At 42.7% G+C, this 15,059-nt stretch overlaps 1 long non-coding RNA gene across 4 annotated transcripts in view; it reads right to left on the bottom strand.

Annotated features, from left to right (window-relative positions):
* Positions 1-15,059, bottom strand: part of LOC120409574 — an 86,321-nt gene that overhangs the window by 69,209 nt on the left and 2,053 nt on the right. For all 4 annotated transcript variants that reach the window (XR_005601349.1, XR_005601348.1, XR_005601351.1 and 1 more), the window contains exon 2: positions 13,421-13,512. This is a non-coding gene — a long non-coding RNA (uncharacterized LOC120409574). The remainder of the gene's footprint in view (positions 1-13,420; positions 13,513-15,059) is intronic.

Below are 15,059 nucleotides of genomic sequence, written 5' to 3'. Positions count from 1 at the left end.
GGAGAAACTTCCGCGCTCCTGTCCGCACTGTGGCCCCCTGTGGGAAATAAGGACAGGCGCTGGGGCTTTGTATTACAGCGGCGCTAGAGCGCAGAGCAACAGAGGGTGCGCTGCAAATTTGTAAGTGTAGCCAAGCCCATAGCATTAGATAGGGAATACCCATCGATTCCCTCCCAGTAACCTAAATTGCACTTGTAAGAAAGAGCAAGTATACCTGTCTCCATAGAAGATTTCTTGCCTGTTTTAGCTTTGCAAAAGGAATACCCATTTGCCCTCTTTGGGCAGATTTGTGTCCGCTGTCTGCTGAGGAAGCTTGTAGTTTCTGGCTTGTAGTTTCTACAGTACTACTCTTTATTTTCACTCTCTCCTGAATACAAATTATTAGAGTGATTATTTTTGGGAAGTAGCTAAATTTGGAAGTGTCCTATTAAAATTGCAAAATAAAACACTGTATCACTTTAATAAAGGTTTGTTATCTGTTTGAACTATAAGCAAAGCAGTCCTATGAAGAAACCTCCTGTTGGGGGATTATTGCTGCTAACTTGTTTTGTTTGGATTTTATTTGGGCTTTTGTATATTATTATTGTTGTATATTATTTATTATTATTAGTGCTGGGAGAAATATTTGCAATAAACTAGTCTCTCTGCATACAGCCATTATACAAGTGATGGAAAATACTTGTGTGTTATATTCTATACCAGTTGTGATTCCATGTGATCCACCTACCCAGTCTTATCCAGACTTATGAAGCCACATCCAGATATTCAGTTCAGTGACCTGAAGGAAAGTCATGTTGTTGTTGACGAAGATGAATGACATATTTGTTGGAGCATAGAGGATTGAGTTTATGACCATTCTGGAAATAGTACAGATCCAGTAGATATTAACAACTGACTGAAACATCTTATTTCGACACACATGTGCTTAACTTTATGCACATGAGTATGAGTAACATTAAATAAACATTTGTAGGATTGGGACCTTTAACTGTAAACTCATTGGGGCATGAACTGATTCTACCTGTGTGAGTACATATTGCCTAGCACACTGTGGGCACGACCAGAATACAAATAAATAATAATAATAATTACAGTAGTTTTATACAGTGTTTATTATTTTTGCCAAGCTCCATTGTTAGAGATGTTTAGACTTTTATATATTCCACACTCCAGTTACCCTTTAGATTTTAAACTGTTGTTTTCTTGTATATTAATCATTTCTTTGTGTAATTGTTCCCAAGAGAATTAGATGAAAATAATTAGGAATGTATTTGCATCTATTAATGTACTAATAAACCTCCTAAGAAGAAAACTTCACTCCATCCATGTGGAAGCCAGTCACTTTAAATCAAAGCTTAATGAATATCAAAGAGTATTTTATTTTTTCAAGACATTACGGAAGAATGGTGTCCTATATGCCGAAAGTAATTAGAAAGTACAAATAGCAATTTCAGAAAAAGTCCCAGGTCACTTTTTCCTTCAGCACAGAGTTCACCAGCATTTAGGGAAATGAGTATTTGTTGTATTTAAGGGAAATGAATAGCAATTTCCTGAATGTTGAGAGGTCTCATGCTGTTCCTATAGATTTTGCCCTTTCAATGGAAAAGGTTTAAACTATTTCTAGCATTTCTTTTCTTTGGACATAAATATTTAATTCATGCTATAGATTTGAAAATATGGATTAAGAAAGAGAATCTCCCTTTATACACAATTTGTTCTAACAGAAGCTTCAGTGAAAGAAATGTTCAGTACTTTGTATATCCGTTTATACCCATGCAAAGTGAGACCCTCTGTTCAGCAAAGCACTTGAGCATATGCTCCTCTTTAAGCACCTGAGTACTCCCATCCCTATTCAGCAAAGTACTTAAGCATGTGCTTTACATTAAACACGTTTACATGCTTTTCTGAATAGCGATGGGATTACTCACATACTTAAGCGCTTTGCTGAATTGGAGCATCAGTTCCTAAGCTTACAAACTGTGTTTCATCTTTATCTTCACCCATTTATAACGCTGATTAAACCCAAAAATAAAAATGAATGCCACATCCCTTATTTTTCAAATCTGTTGCAAACTAAATTATAGTGTATATAAGACTTGGTGCGATCAAATTTCTTTTACAAATAAATTGGGCTCTGAATCTCTTACTAGTAGTTGGTAAAGCTTATCATTAATATTCAACAGTTAAAAGAACACATGTTACGCATTCATAGTCTACACTGAATAGAAGAAATTGCACAAAATGTTGTAAAGGAAAATGCCCATTAATGACACGGTCACCCCAAGATGGTCAAGAAAAGTACACAGACTCCATTTAAAAGGAATTACAAACTACTTGATTTCCTAAGCAAGAGTTGATTAAAGCCAGCTAGGGATAGCTGCAGCTATTGCGGGGCATAAAAGAAGAAATTGAATATTATCAGGAAAGATCAGAGAGCACATAAGAAGGTCTGGGAGAAAGCAAAGAAAGAATAAAAACAACCAAGAGAAGCTGATAGAAAGAAAGCAAGGCCTAATGATGCCACGAGAGACAGAGAAAGAACCACAAAGAAGCCAGAATAAGTGAGAGAAAGTGATTGGATTTAGTAAAGTGAGTGAAAACTGCAGAGAAGATTCTGGTAGGGCCCTGGCAGTACAGACAATATCCAAGCAAACACAAAGGGTCTTCAGATAGGATGATAGAATATACATGAAAGTGCTCAACGGTGGGCACAAAAATCATATCTTCAATGAGTAATGAGCACAGTCTGGTGCGATTAGGGTGACCAGACGTCCCGATTTTATCGGGACTGTCACGATATTTGCTTGTTTGTCCCGCGTCCCGACCAATGTTAGGTCGGGACACTGGACAAACAAGCAAAGGCTCCGGAGCCCAGAAGGGCTCGCGCCCTCCCCCGCCCTGACTCTGCCCCCTCCTTCCCCCATTGGCTCCCTCCCCAAATCCCCGCCTTGGCATGCCCAGGAGACGCAGGGGAGCGCGGGGTCGGGGTGAGTGTGAGTCTGGCCTAGCCCCGAGCAGGCAGGACTCGGTACCTGAAGGGAGAGTAGGGGCGGCCAGGCGGTGGCTGTTCTCCCACCTGGGCAGCAGGACTGGAGCAGCCGCTGCTGCAGCTCCCACTGCCGCGGGAGGAAGCGCCAAGCACGTGGCGCTCAGCGGCTGCGGCTTTGGTGCCCGGGCCCAACCCCGAGCCCGGCCTGCTGCAGGGACCCAGCAGCGCGCACGCTGCGCCCAGCCCTGGCCAGTCGTGTCTGGGCTGGCTGCCCGGCTGGTGCAATCCCGCAGCGGAGGCATCGGCAGCCCAGTCCCATTCGTTCTCCTGCGGGAGGGGCTGGGGCCTGCTGCCCCACTCCGGATTGCACCAGCTGGGCAGCCAGCCCAGATGCGACTGGCCAGGGGCTGGTGCGCGCTGTGGGGTTAATGGTGCTAGAGCCGCAGCCGCAAGCTTGCCAGCCTCCCCGCGGCAGTGGGAGCTGCAGCAGCAGCTGCTCCCAAGTCCCGCTGCCCAGGTGGGGAGAACAACCGCCGCCTGGCCCTGCAGGCCGCCCCCTACTCTCCCTCCAGGTACCGCGCCCGAGTCCTGCCTGCTTGGGGCCAGGCCAGACTCACACTCACCCCAGCCCCGCCTCCCTGAGTCTCCGGGCCTCCTCCAGCGGAGGGAGGAGGAATCGAGGGTGGGGGATTTTTATTTTTTTTTTGCGCCGCTGCCATTTTTTTCCCCTCTGTCCCGGTCCCCCCCCCCCCCCCATGTCCCGATATTTGACCTGGGTGATCTGGTCACCCTAGGTGCGATGGTGTAGTTTTTGTTTTTTAAGAAAAAGAGTGACTGCTTGAAAAGTAATGTCTTGACCCTTTCAATCTCCTGCTGTTTACTGCAAATTCTAGAAAGTTGAATATGTAATGTCACTAATGAGTCTGACATTACTATATTATCACTAAAATGCTTATCAGAATCAATTACATTTTGCATTCAGAAATGTCTATATATAAACATGTAATGTAAAGTGTGTCTAAAGATCAGAGAATAAGATGGGAGTCAGGACTCCTGGATCCTATTCCTGACTCACTGCGTGACCTTGCAATAGTAACATGTTTTGCCATCTATAAAATACTAATCTACCCCACATTGTTCACATTGAGGGTATAGTTGTTTGTCTCACCCACACTTCTCACTGACACCAGATTGAAAAGAAACAAATATTAATTAAAAGTTGATATTCGATGCCACCTTTTAGGGGGTCATACCATCAATTTTATTTTCAATACACAGCTAAAGCTAAAACAAATTATATACAGTGTAAGCTGAATCTGGATCTACTCTTGGATTCTCTGGTGGCAGCAGTGCTGCCTTCTCTTCAGATTTGGCTAGGAAGTTGTTCTCTCTGCCACAGTTCTCACTACAGTTATCCAGGACTTTGTGACCTCTGGACTGCAGTGCTGCAATTACTCTACATGGAGCTACCTTTCAAGAATATACTAAAGCTTCAGCCAGTGCAGAAGTCAGGTACTCTCTTACTTAGCTATGACAAGCACGGAGCACACTGGATTTAAATCTATTCAGCACAGATTGAATTGATTTCCATTTGATTTCTGAGGGCAATTCAATGTGTTGATTTTGATCTATACAGCCTGTAAAGTTTGAATCCTTCTCTCTTAGAGACTTCTCTTCTCCTGGTGTACATAAGCTAGGGTATTTCTGCTAGACAGTGCCTAAAGTTGAACTGTAGGAAACTAGTAGCAGGGATTTCTCAATGGAAGACCTACATTTCTTTTCACTTTTTGGTCTGACAGAATTCAAACTTGTTGACTTTCAAAGCATGGTACATGGCTCCTCTATTTACGATGCCTAAAAGAACTAATGGAGGGTTTGTTGGATGGAATTTATATTTTTATTTTTGTAACTATACTAATTTCAATTGGTGGAACATGTACAATGCACAGAGCAAGGTATTTTTGGCACTTTTTCCTTAATACACTTAAAAATAAGTGTTTGTAAATACTTGGAGATTGAGGATGAAAAGTGCTATATGAATGCAAAGTATTGTTATTATGGAACATTGGTGTTCAGTCTAAAAAATGTCATGAAGCTAATGAACATAAAAACAGGGGGAAAATACCTTGACAGTCTAATAATAATTAAAAATGCATCTAGTCTAAGATTTTCAATGGAAAGTGGCTTTTTAATATAATGGAAATTGTTGCCAAAATTATTTTTATTTTTAAATTTACATAAAAAATCAGTTTTCAGTTGCTAAAACCCAGTTTTTTTAATATAAACATTCTTCACAAAAAATTAATTTCCCAGCCAGCTCTAAAAAACAAAACAAACCTAAAAGCACTGCACCATACTAAGAACTGCCTGCTGTGTTACTTTTATTTATATCATGACAAACAAAAACATACAAAACTCCCCAAAAGTGGTGATTTTATGGCATTAGCCACAGCATCCCCACCATTACAACATATACCTTTCCCCCACTCCTAGCCACCAACGTTACCCAGTGGAAGCTGTATTCTGTACATAAAAAAGAAAAAAAGTTCATGCAGGCTCAGATATGTTGAGCTCCCAATTTCAGCACAATGCCATTTAAAACTTGTAGGCTGTCAACCTAAAATCTTCTGCTTGTAACAGAAATGCCTAAAGACCCTAAACTCTAATAGCTCAGCTAAGTGTCACTATAATGAATCAACCTTCTGTTTGTAAATGTGATCTAAGATCTAGCTGACTTCTAATGAACCAAGTGCGCCTGTAAAGATCGCCTCATCCTTGTGTCAGAAAGTTTGACCCCACCTGCACTTTAGGAGCAGCCCACTGTGGTATTATTAGTAATCTATTCCCAAGCAGCATGAAAGGCTATGTTTGAAAACCTTGTTATGTCATGCCAAAGAGAAGTGATGTTCTGCCTGTTAAATGGAAATTTTCTTGCCAGGTTATGAGCAATCATGATGACATAGACCGCAGTATTGTTTCCCAAAATCTCCACAGTATATTATTTATAATCTAGCCTAAAATAGAAACAGGATTTCTTATTAAATGGGTGCTGATAATGTAAATAGCAGCAATAGATAAGTCCCCAAGTCCTGTGCAATATGCCAGCAGACATGTCTGGAATGCTAAACAGTCAGCAGAGCCACAAAGTGTTCAGATTTTTTTCTTCAGATCTAATTTGAAAAACTTCAACAGCAAGCTCCCTCCAAGGAGAAATTGCAGTAAGAAGAGACTCGTTTATTTTCTGGTGATGAACACAGCCATGTGAGCAACTGATAAACTTGTTTCTTTCTGCAAGAGGGTGCCAGAGCTAGAGTTATGAGCTTAAACTTCAAACTTCATAATCACCCTGTTTGTTAATGCAATTATGGGCTTGTTGTAGCTCTTGCTGTTTCCACTATTGCACTGAGCTAAATTTTAAAGATTTTTTATTGTCTTGTTAAGGGTGCCTGGCAAGGCAGCATGCACCACTGAACAGAAACATACTTCATGCAGTATTTGCTGGAAAATAATTGCATTACTGGTGATCTGTACACATCTGGCTTAGTGTCAAAAACCCTTAACAAACCATTCATCAATATGAACACACTGACTATGTAGGTGGGAAATTGGTGTAGTTGGTGACAGAGGACTTGGGGGGAAATTCATCCCAATGTGGGTGCTGGGTTCCAGCACAGGGACTGAGAGAAGTGGCTTGTACCTCCCTGTAAAAGGGTACCTGGCCCCTTAAATGAAATTGGGCCCAGTGCTCCTGATCCAGGATAGATGTGCCCTGGTTAGGTATAATAACAAGGGTGAGGCTACCCTTGGAAGTCATAAATGAGAGAGAGCCCCAAGGCAAGGGAGAGTCCAGAACACAAAGAAGGAGAGATCTCAGCTGCTTATTTAGAGAATAGAGAGCTCAGAAGACTAGCAGAGGTTGGTTGAGAGCATCAGAGAGGGGATGCCCCTGAAGGAGAAAGCAGTGAGAGTTCCCCAGTTTAGCAGTACAGCAACTGGGAGTGGTGAAAGCGGAAGGTAGGTGCAGGTTCACCTACAAACTTCCCCAGGCCAGAGAGGGCTAAAGGCTGACAGCAGCAGAGGTAGATGCCTACTGGCTCTCTTGGGCCTGGTCTACACTACCAAGTTAGGTCAATGTAAGCCACCTTGCATTGATGTAGCTGTTCACGTGTCTATGCTTAAATTTGCCCCCCACTGCTATGAGTGCCCTGTTACAGTAACACAGCTTCCCTGGGTGACGCTGAGCCATGGTCAGTGTACTGAGGTCGACATAGTGCAAGTGTCGATACTGCATTACTTATTTGACCCTAACAGTCCTCCAGCAGCTGTCCCACAATCCCCAACACTGACTGCTCTGGTTACAATTGTGAACTCCACTGTCCAGGGGTCACAAACACCAGAAAGCCCCCTCCTTCCCTTTAAAGCCCTGTGAATTTTTGAAATGCCTTTTCCTGTTTGGCCAGCATACCTAGCAGCTCTCCATTTTTGTGTGCAACTGCACAGATACCCATGCTGGCTACACATTCCAGACACACTACCACTTGGAGTAGACAGGAGATATTGGATCTCCTGGGCCTGTAGGGAGATGAAGCTGTGCAGGCAAAGCTATGGACCAGCCATAGAAATGTGGACATCTTGAGCAAATTTCATGGGGGATGCAGAAGAAGGGGTATGATGGGGACCAGCTTCAGTGTTGCATTAAAGCAAAGGAGCTACATCAGGCACATCAGAAGACCAAGGAAGCAAACAGACCTGCTGCTTTTACAAAAAACTGCATTCCATACTTGGTGGAGACCCCACCACCACCCCACATACCACTGTGGATCCCTGTGAAGTGCCTGAGTCACAGGCTGTGTTCCCTCTAAGCTGACTGGTCTATGCATTTCGTAATCTTTATTTCTCTCTTACACTTAAATTTAATTCTTTGAGTAGTGAGTTCTAAAATACCTATCTTGTCCTGGCTGGAGTAATTATCCCTATGGTAACTTTTTAAAAATATATATTATATCTAGGTTATTTGTTTCTACTGGTGGTGCACATCTGCACGTTACCTTGGTGCACATAACAAATTTTATTCTGAACATGGATGGAAAAAATTAGAGGGAACATTGGTCACATGCCCCTAGTGTGAACATCGAGTACCAAGAGAATATAGAGGAAGAGGAGAAGGAAGGAGGATGTGCAGTCATGGGGGTCCAGCTATGCCACGAGCCAGGACCTGTTTGAGATTCCATCACAGTCCAGTCAGTCCTGGCCATTGAGCATGGGCGAGCCCTATGCAGGGGAAGGAACCTCAAGAAAGGGTGTAATTATATTTCCTATTACAGTGATGTACTGATGGTGCCCCCAACTTAACAGGACACAGATATTGACTTTTCATTAATTTACTTGTATTAGAAGAGGTAGCGGTACAATAAAGAGAGGTAGTGTTTTTATCTGCTTTTCATTCCCCTGCAGAGTTAGGCAAGGGAGGCCATGTGGAGCAGTTTGTTTATTTACACAGGGATGTCCCTTGAATTGTACTGAGAGATCTCGATGAAACCTTCATGGAGGTATTCTGCAATCCTCTCCTGAAGGTTCCTAGCACTGACAGCCTTATTTCTTCTTCTGTAGTAGGACACTTTCCCACATCAGTCAGTAATAACTTTGGTAGGCACCATTGTACTACACAAATGTGCAGCATACAAGCCTGGGCAGCTTCAGGATGCCAGCAGCAGCTGTACACTCTGTGCCATTAATACTCTCAGGAATGAGAGATCAGCTAAAATCATCACCATCTTTGGAAAATGGCATTACTGTGGCTGTCAACATGCTCTTTCAAAGCCTGCCTGAGCTATATAACTCTACATTGAGCTTTTCTAATAGTTCTTGTGCCTGGTGGTTCAAATTCAGTACACGGCCACTCCACCTCCACTCCGGCAGGAACTTTTCCCCTTTGCTTCACAGATATTATGTAGGACACAGAAGGCAGCTATAACCACTAGGATTTTTTTTCACTAAGATCCACTCTTGTAAGTAAACAATGCTAGCGTCTCTCCAGTCTACCAATAGTACATTCAACTGTTATTTTGCACCTGCTGAGCTGATAGCTGAATCTTTCATTGGTGCTGTCAAGGTGGCCAGTGTATGACTTCATGAGCCAGGTGAGCAAGGGGCAGGCTGGATCCCCCAGGATCACTACTGGAATTTCAACAAGATAATCCTCTGAAGGCAAAAGAAGGTTCTTGCTTGTAGTTTTCTGGATAGTCCTGTGTTCTTAAAGACGTGCGTATCATGCACCTTCCCTGACCAGCCAACATTGATGTTGGTGAAGCATCACCAGTGATCCACCAACTCTCACATAACCATAGAAAAGTAATCATTTCTGTTGATTTACTCTGTGGCAAGGTGGTCTGGTGCCAAAATGGGACATGTGTGCCACCTATTGCTCCCCTGTTATTCAGGATCCCCATTGCTGCAAATCCATCCACTATGCCTTACATATTGTCAAGAGTCAGAATCCTGTGTACCAGGAGACTATGAATGGCTCTGCACTTGCATGACTATGGCCCCCATAGTGCATTGTCCAATTCCAAAATGATTTTCCACTAATCAGTAGCAATCTGGCATTGCAAGTTTTCTCAGTTCTACTGCAACACACTTCTCTACTGTCAGTGAATTTCTCATTCTGATGTCCCTGCACTGGAGGGCTGTGGCAAGATTGGCACAAGGATCCAGGAATGTGGCTTTGCACATCCAAAAATTCTGCAGCCACAGTTCTTCATCTCAAACCTGCATTACTATGTGATCTCACCAGTCACTGCTCATTTCTTGGGCCCAGAAGCAGCACTCCACCATCTTCAGCTGTTCCATGAATGCCACCAACAACATTTGAATAGGTTCTCGCTATGTCCCATAGCAATCTGTCCTCCAAGAAATCATCCTGTTCCTTACAGATTTGATTATCCCTCTGGCTCTGCAAATACCAGAAGATTATGCATCCTGCGCTCGTAACTCTTATGAGAATAGTGCAGAGCTGTGCGGGCTCTGTGTTTCTGTCAGAGACAGCAGACAGTGAGGAGGGCCATGCAGGTTCACAGGATTTTTGAAAAATGCATGAGAATTATGGGATATAGAAGACATAATGGGATGGAGACAGTTGCACACTGGGAAATTGACGCCCTGCTCCAAGTCACCCCTGCACAACTTGTTTCTGCCCCACCATGCATTGTCAAAACTTCCCAAAAGACAGTGTGCTGGATGGTGATGGGCTGCATACTGGGATACCTACCCATGGTGCACCACACTGTGCAGAAACAAAACAAACACAACAATAGCAACAATTCCTGGTGAGTAAGTGCCACGCCAATGCAAGGAGACAAGTATGCCTGTGCACAAGCAATATATTAATTCCAGTGGCTTTATGCTGACATAACTTGTGTTGACCAAATTTTGTAGTGTAGGCATGGCCGTGACTGGAGAGGTGAAGCCAGTGGGGCTGGAAAGGACTGAAGGCTGGGGAATGATGGAGGGTGATCTTGCTGATGTCTCTGAGTGAGAGCTAGAACCATACCTGAGAACAAAACAGGGCGGAGAAGCACTCCAGCTAGAGGGGCTGGGGTGAGGTGTGATGAGAAAAGTTGGAGCTATAATTGGTGAGCGTCTAAAGAGAGATGCTGGAGCTATAATTGGTGAGTTGTTGGACTGTTGGGACTTGAAAGATTGAATGTACTGTTTGGACAGTGTTGGAGAATTCTGAATTAAGGCAGAGGGACTTTTATTATTAGCATCTCTAGATAAGGGAATTCCGAGGCAGGGGCCACTTTCAGCGCCACCTCATCTGTGAGAGGGTGCTAGAGAGGCAGAGAGCCTTCCACACTCCCCTACCTTAGCCTCATGGCAGCTAGTTCAGCCTCCAATACTGGTTAGGGCATTCTGAGACCAACCTAATTTGTGCCCTGGCAGAAATGGCATAATGGTCTGTCATGCTACTGGGAAATAACTGGGGCATAAGATCATGCAGACTAAAACTCTCTCACCCTCAGCACAAATCCTTTCTGTACCAGGATCTTCTGTGGGAAGGTGTGTAGGGCCAACTATGCTGGCTCAGCACCTGCCAAAGTGGCCCCATACAATGGAAGAGTTGTCTGGGGACTCCTTATGGCTGAACTGAGGTCAAATTATACTGGCTCAACTAATTAAAGTAGCCATACTACGTCCATGCTTTCTGTTCTGGCAATAGAAAGGAGATATATGTAAACACTGCCTACTGGATGGAATTGCATGTTTAATCTTTTTTCACAAGATGGACAGTGTCTGTTGTGTACTGGATTCTTCCAACATATCCTGCATTGGCATTAAAACTGATTGAAATTTTTCTGTCAAGACTTATATTGGTGAAATATATAATTTCTTTAATTAAAATTTTCACACACAAAAATCTCATTTTGTTCAAAATTTGTAGAGGTTTTTTTATGGGAAAATGAAAAATGTTGGGGTTTTAGTTTATGAAAAATTAAATTGTCAGGTTTTTGTCAAAGCCAAAATTTCTGTGAAATCTTTTGAAAACAAAATGTTTATTTCTTTAGAAATTTGTCATTTCTTTCAAAATATTTACAGGAAATACCATTTTTCAATCAGCTGTAATTGGCATAAATTGGTCACGTGTAAATTGGCTCCTCAGAAATCATTTCTATTTTGGTGATTCAAATTTCAGGTCAAGGATACACAGTTAAATTGACCCTTTAGAATTTAGATGCAGTCCAAAGTAGAGGGTGATGAACAGCTGTGTTATCCCAAAAGAAGTGTTGAGAAGGAATCATGACTTAGAAAAATCTGCTTTTTAATGCAGCATCTGCAGTTGGCTACCCTATCTTTCATCTGTGCTTTTACCACCACAACACTGAACTACTGCAAAGTACTTTCCATGGGGCTACACCTTGAGGCCGTGCACTAACTGAAGTTAGTGCAGAAATGTCTGCCTTTAAGTGAAAGGAACACATTACACTGGTGCCTGTAGGTTTCCAGGTGGAATCCGCAGTGTTGGTTTTAATCTAAAAGCCCTAAATGGCTGGGGACCTGGTTACATATATACCAGCACAGTTGTGTTTGGCTGAGTGAACTGCACACGCTTGAACTCCCTCCATTACAAAGGGAAGGGCTGCTCGCAGAACAGTTTCCATAAACACACTTCTGTTGTGGAATTTGTTCTGCACCTTGGTCCACTATAGCATGGATTCATGCACTTTCTGACAAACAGCAAAGCCATTTTTGAAGTACAGGATTTAGGACAGAACTGGTTGATTAACTGCACTGAAAGTCCCAAAGGTATTTTTCTGTCATCCAGGTGCCTTAGTAGCAAAGATGTGTTGTTTTCATAGATCATGATTATTAGCTGCAGTGTAAATTTAAACTTCTCTATTGAATCCTTTTTATGCAAGAATTATAAAGTGTTTAGAGCCTGCAATAAGCACTGTAAAACTCTAAATAAATAAAATTTACAGTGAACTCGAAGCTGGTACTTTTTTCAGTGCTATAGCACTCTGGGGTTGAAGTTAACTCAACAGACTTCAAAGCTCTAGGGGGCTGATTTTTCAGTTATACCAGAGCAGTGAAAAGAGGCTTTAGAGTAAATAACAAACAGGCCCTGAATCTTATTAGACTTGCCCTCCTCTGCCTGGAATATCTTCCCAGATTATGTTCATCATTGCAGCCTTATTCTTCTCATTCAAATCCCTCCTCAAGATTCGATGTTCTGATCAGCTATCCATCAATCTGCCACACGTGATTTTTGCCAGACTTTGCTTCTTCAAATTATCTATTTATTGTATTAACTTTCTTATTAGAAAAGGAAATAAAATGTGGACATACAATCGCTAATCTCCCAATCATTAATAATTCTGTCAACATTCACATTTTATTCAGTTTAACCTAAATTCCTTGTTCTCCTATGTTTGACTTAAATCTCTCAAGGCTCTTACAGTATCTTTTATTTGTCTGTATAATTTCATGCATAACAGCATACTATATGTATAGGGCTGCACAGACGATTCAGGGGGCCTCAGGCAAAGCAATTTCGGGGGCCCCTTCCATAAAAAAAAAATTGCAATACTATAGAATACTATATTCTCGTGGGGGCCCCTGTGGGACCCAGGGCCTGGGGCAAATTGCCCCACGTGTTCCCCCTCTGGGCGGCCCTGTATATGTATGGAAATGATAAATAATAACTTACTTTCTTATACAGTGACATATATGGTGGTCATTGCCTGTTATCTGTACCTCTGTCATTATTAACACACATTTAATAAAACAAAATACCACTGACACAGAGTGATCAAATGCCTATTATTATTACTGCTCAGTGGCTGCATTTTTTAGCTAATAAACCTCTCCTCACTGCCATTCTAAAGCCTGCCTCAGCAAACACAGTATCTGACAAAATGGAGGGAAACTCACAGAGAACAAGATGGACTATTGTGCTCCTTGAAGGGAAAGTTAACTTTTTAAAGCCTTCCTCGTATTTATTTTCACACAGCTAATGCCATCTGCTGGAAAAAAGAGAAACAATTTTACAGTTCATAGGGCACTCTGGACCAAATTGCCACTGCAGCAGGGTCTGTGCACACTGAAGGAAGGCAAAGGTTCACTGAGACTCCCCCACACCCTTTCCCCTAACTTCCATACAAGGTCTTAATAGATACATTATTTTTATTACAGTAGCATACACAATGTCCTAGGCATGCTACAATACATAAAGTAATTTCTGCTCTGAAAACCTTACAATTTAAAAGGAAAACATGGTTGAGAAAAGGATGCAACACACAAACTGAGCAGCATTGTGATAGAAACACATCTTATTAGTGTTTAGTTTATGGGGAAGGACACAGGCTGAAATTTTGAAAGGAACCAAAAGCAATTAACTCCCACTGACTTTCCATTGGAACTGGGCACCTAAATTGTTTAGGCTTCTTTGAAAATCCCAGCCTAAAGGGGCAGAAGAGTGGAGACAAGAAGAATGCCAGGAAGGTTTGAGGGAGCAAAAGAAATAGGGGGAAGGGAAGGATAGATGGGGAGGGAAGGAAAGAGATTTCTGGGGTGGAATGTCATAACTGAGCTTCAAAACTGTATATAAGAGTATATCTACACTAGAAGTGTAAGTCCACCTATATTAGGTCAATATACAAACACTGCAGTATGCATGTCCATACTACCCTCCTTGGATCAGTGGCATGTGACCTCACCAGGAGCGCTTCCACTGATTTAAGAGGGGCAGTGTAAGTTTCTCAGCTCCCCAGCACCACAGGTAGCTCCCTGCTGGGAGCCTGGCTGCACCACAAGCTTCCCTGTTCCCCACTGGGTGTAGGGGAAGCTGCCTTGAGCTTCTCACCTCCCCATTCTCCACTGGGAGTGGAGTCCTGCAGTTCCCTGGAGTGGGATCCATTGTGCCCTGGCTCTGAGCTGGGAGTGGAGTCCAGCCCCCCAGCTCTCCAGGAGAGTGGGGGGAGAGGTTGCTAGGCTCTAGCTCCCAGCTTTCTGGTTAATTTCACAACTCCTGCCACGAAATTGACAAGACAGCCAACAGGGAATGTAAGCGTCTACACAGACACTGTGTCACCCTACCTACACTGACATAAGCCCTATGCCTCTCATGGAGATGAAGTTATTATGTTAGCATAGCAGGGTACTTACATCAAAAGGAGCAAGGCTGTCAACACTTTAATTAGGTCAACATAAAATGCCTTATGTCGGCCTAATTGTGTAGTGTAGACCAGCCTTAAGTGAATCTTTTTTTCTGATGAAGGGTAGGTTTTCTTCAGAAGGTTTTATTTGGTACTGTGCCAAATTCTCTCCTTCCTCCTATTCACCCACCTGGCAAGCACATGTATCCAAAGCTAGGCTTGACACTAACTATGCAAAAGGGGCAAGGAATAGGTGGGTCCAAAGCCTTCCGTACTCCTGCTGGCTCCGTGTGGCCCCTAACAGAAGGCTATGGCTCAGTGCCACACTTTAGCTAATATTGTATTAACAACACAGCTACCCAGAACTAACATAGCAATTAATAAACATCTCATAGGAGCACTAGTCTTTATTCTCT

The sequence above is a fragment of the Mauremys reevesii genome, linkage group 7 (genome assembly GCF_016161935.1).
Source record: "Mauremys reevesii isolate NIE-2019 linkage group 7, ASM1616193v1, whole genome shotgun sequence".
In the NCBI taxonomy this organism is placed as follows: Eukaryota; Metazoa; Chordata; order Testudines; family Geoemydidae; genus Mauremys; species Mauremys reevesii.
The sequence above is the reverse complement of the archived record's forward strand: the minus strand, read 5'-3'. Positions and strand labels throughout refer to the sequence as shown.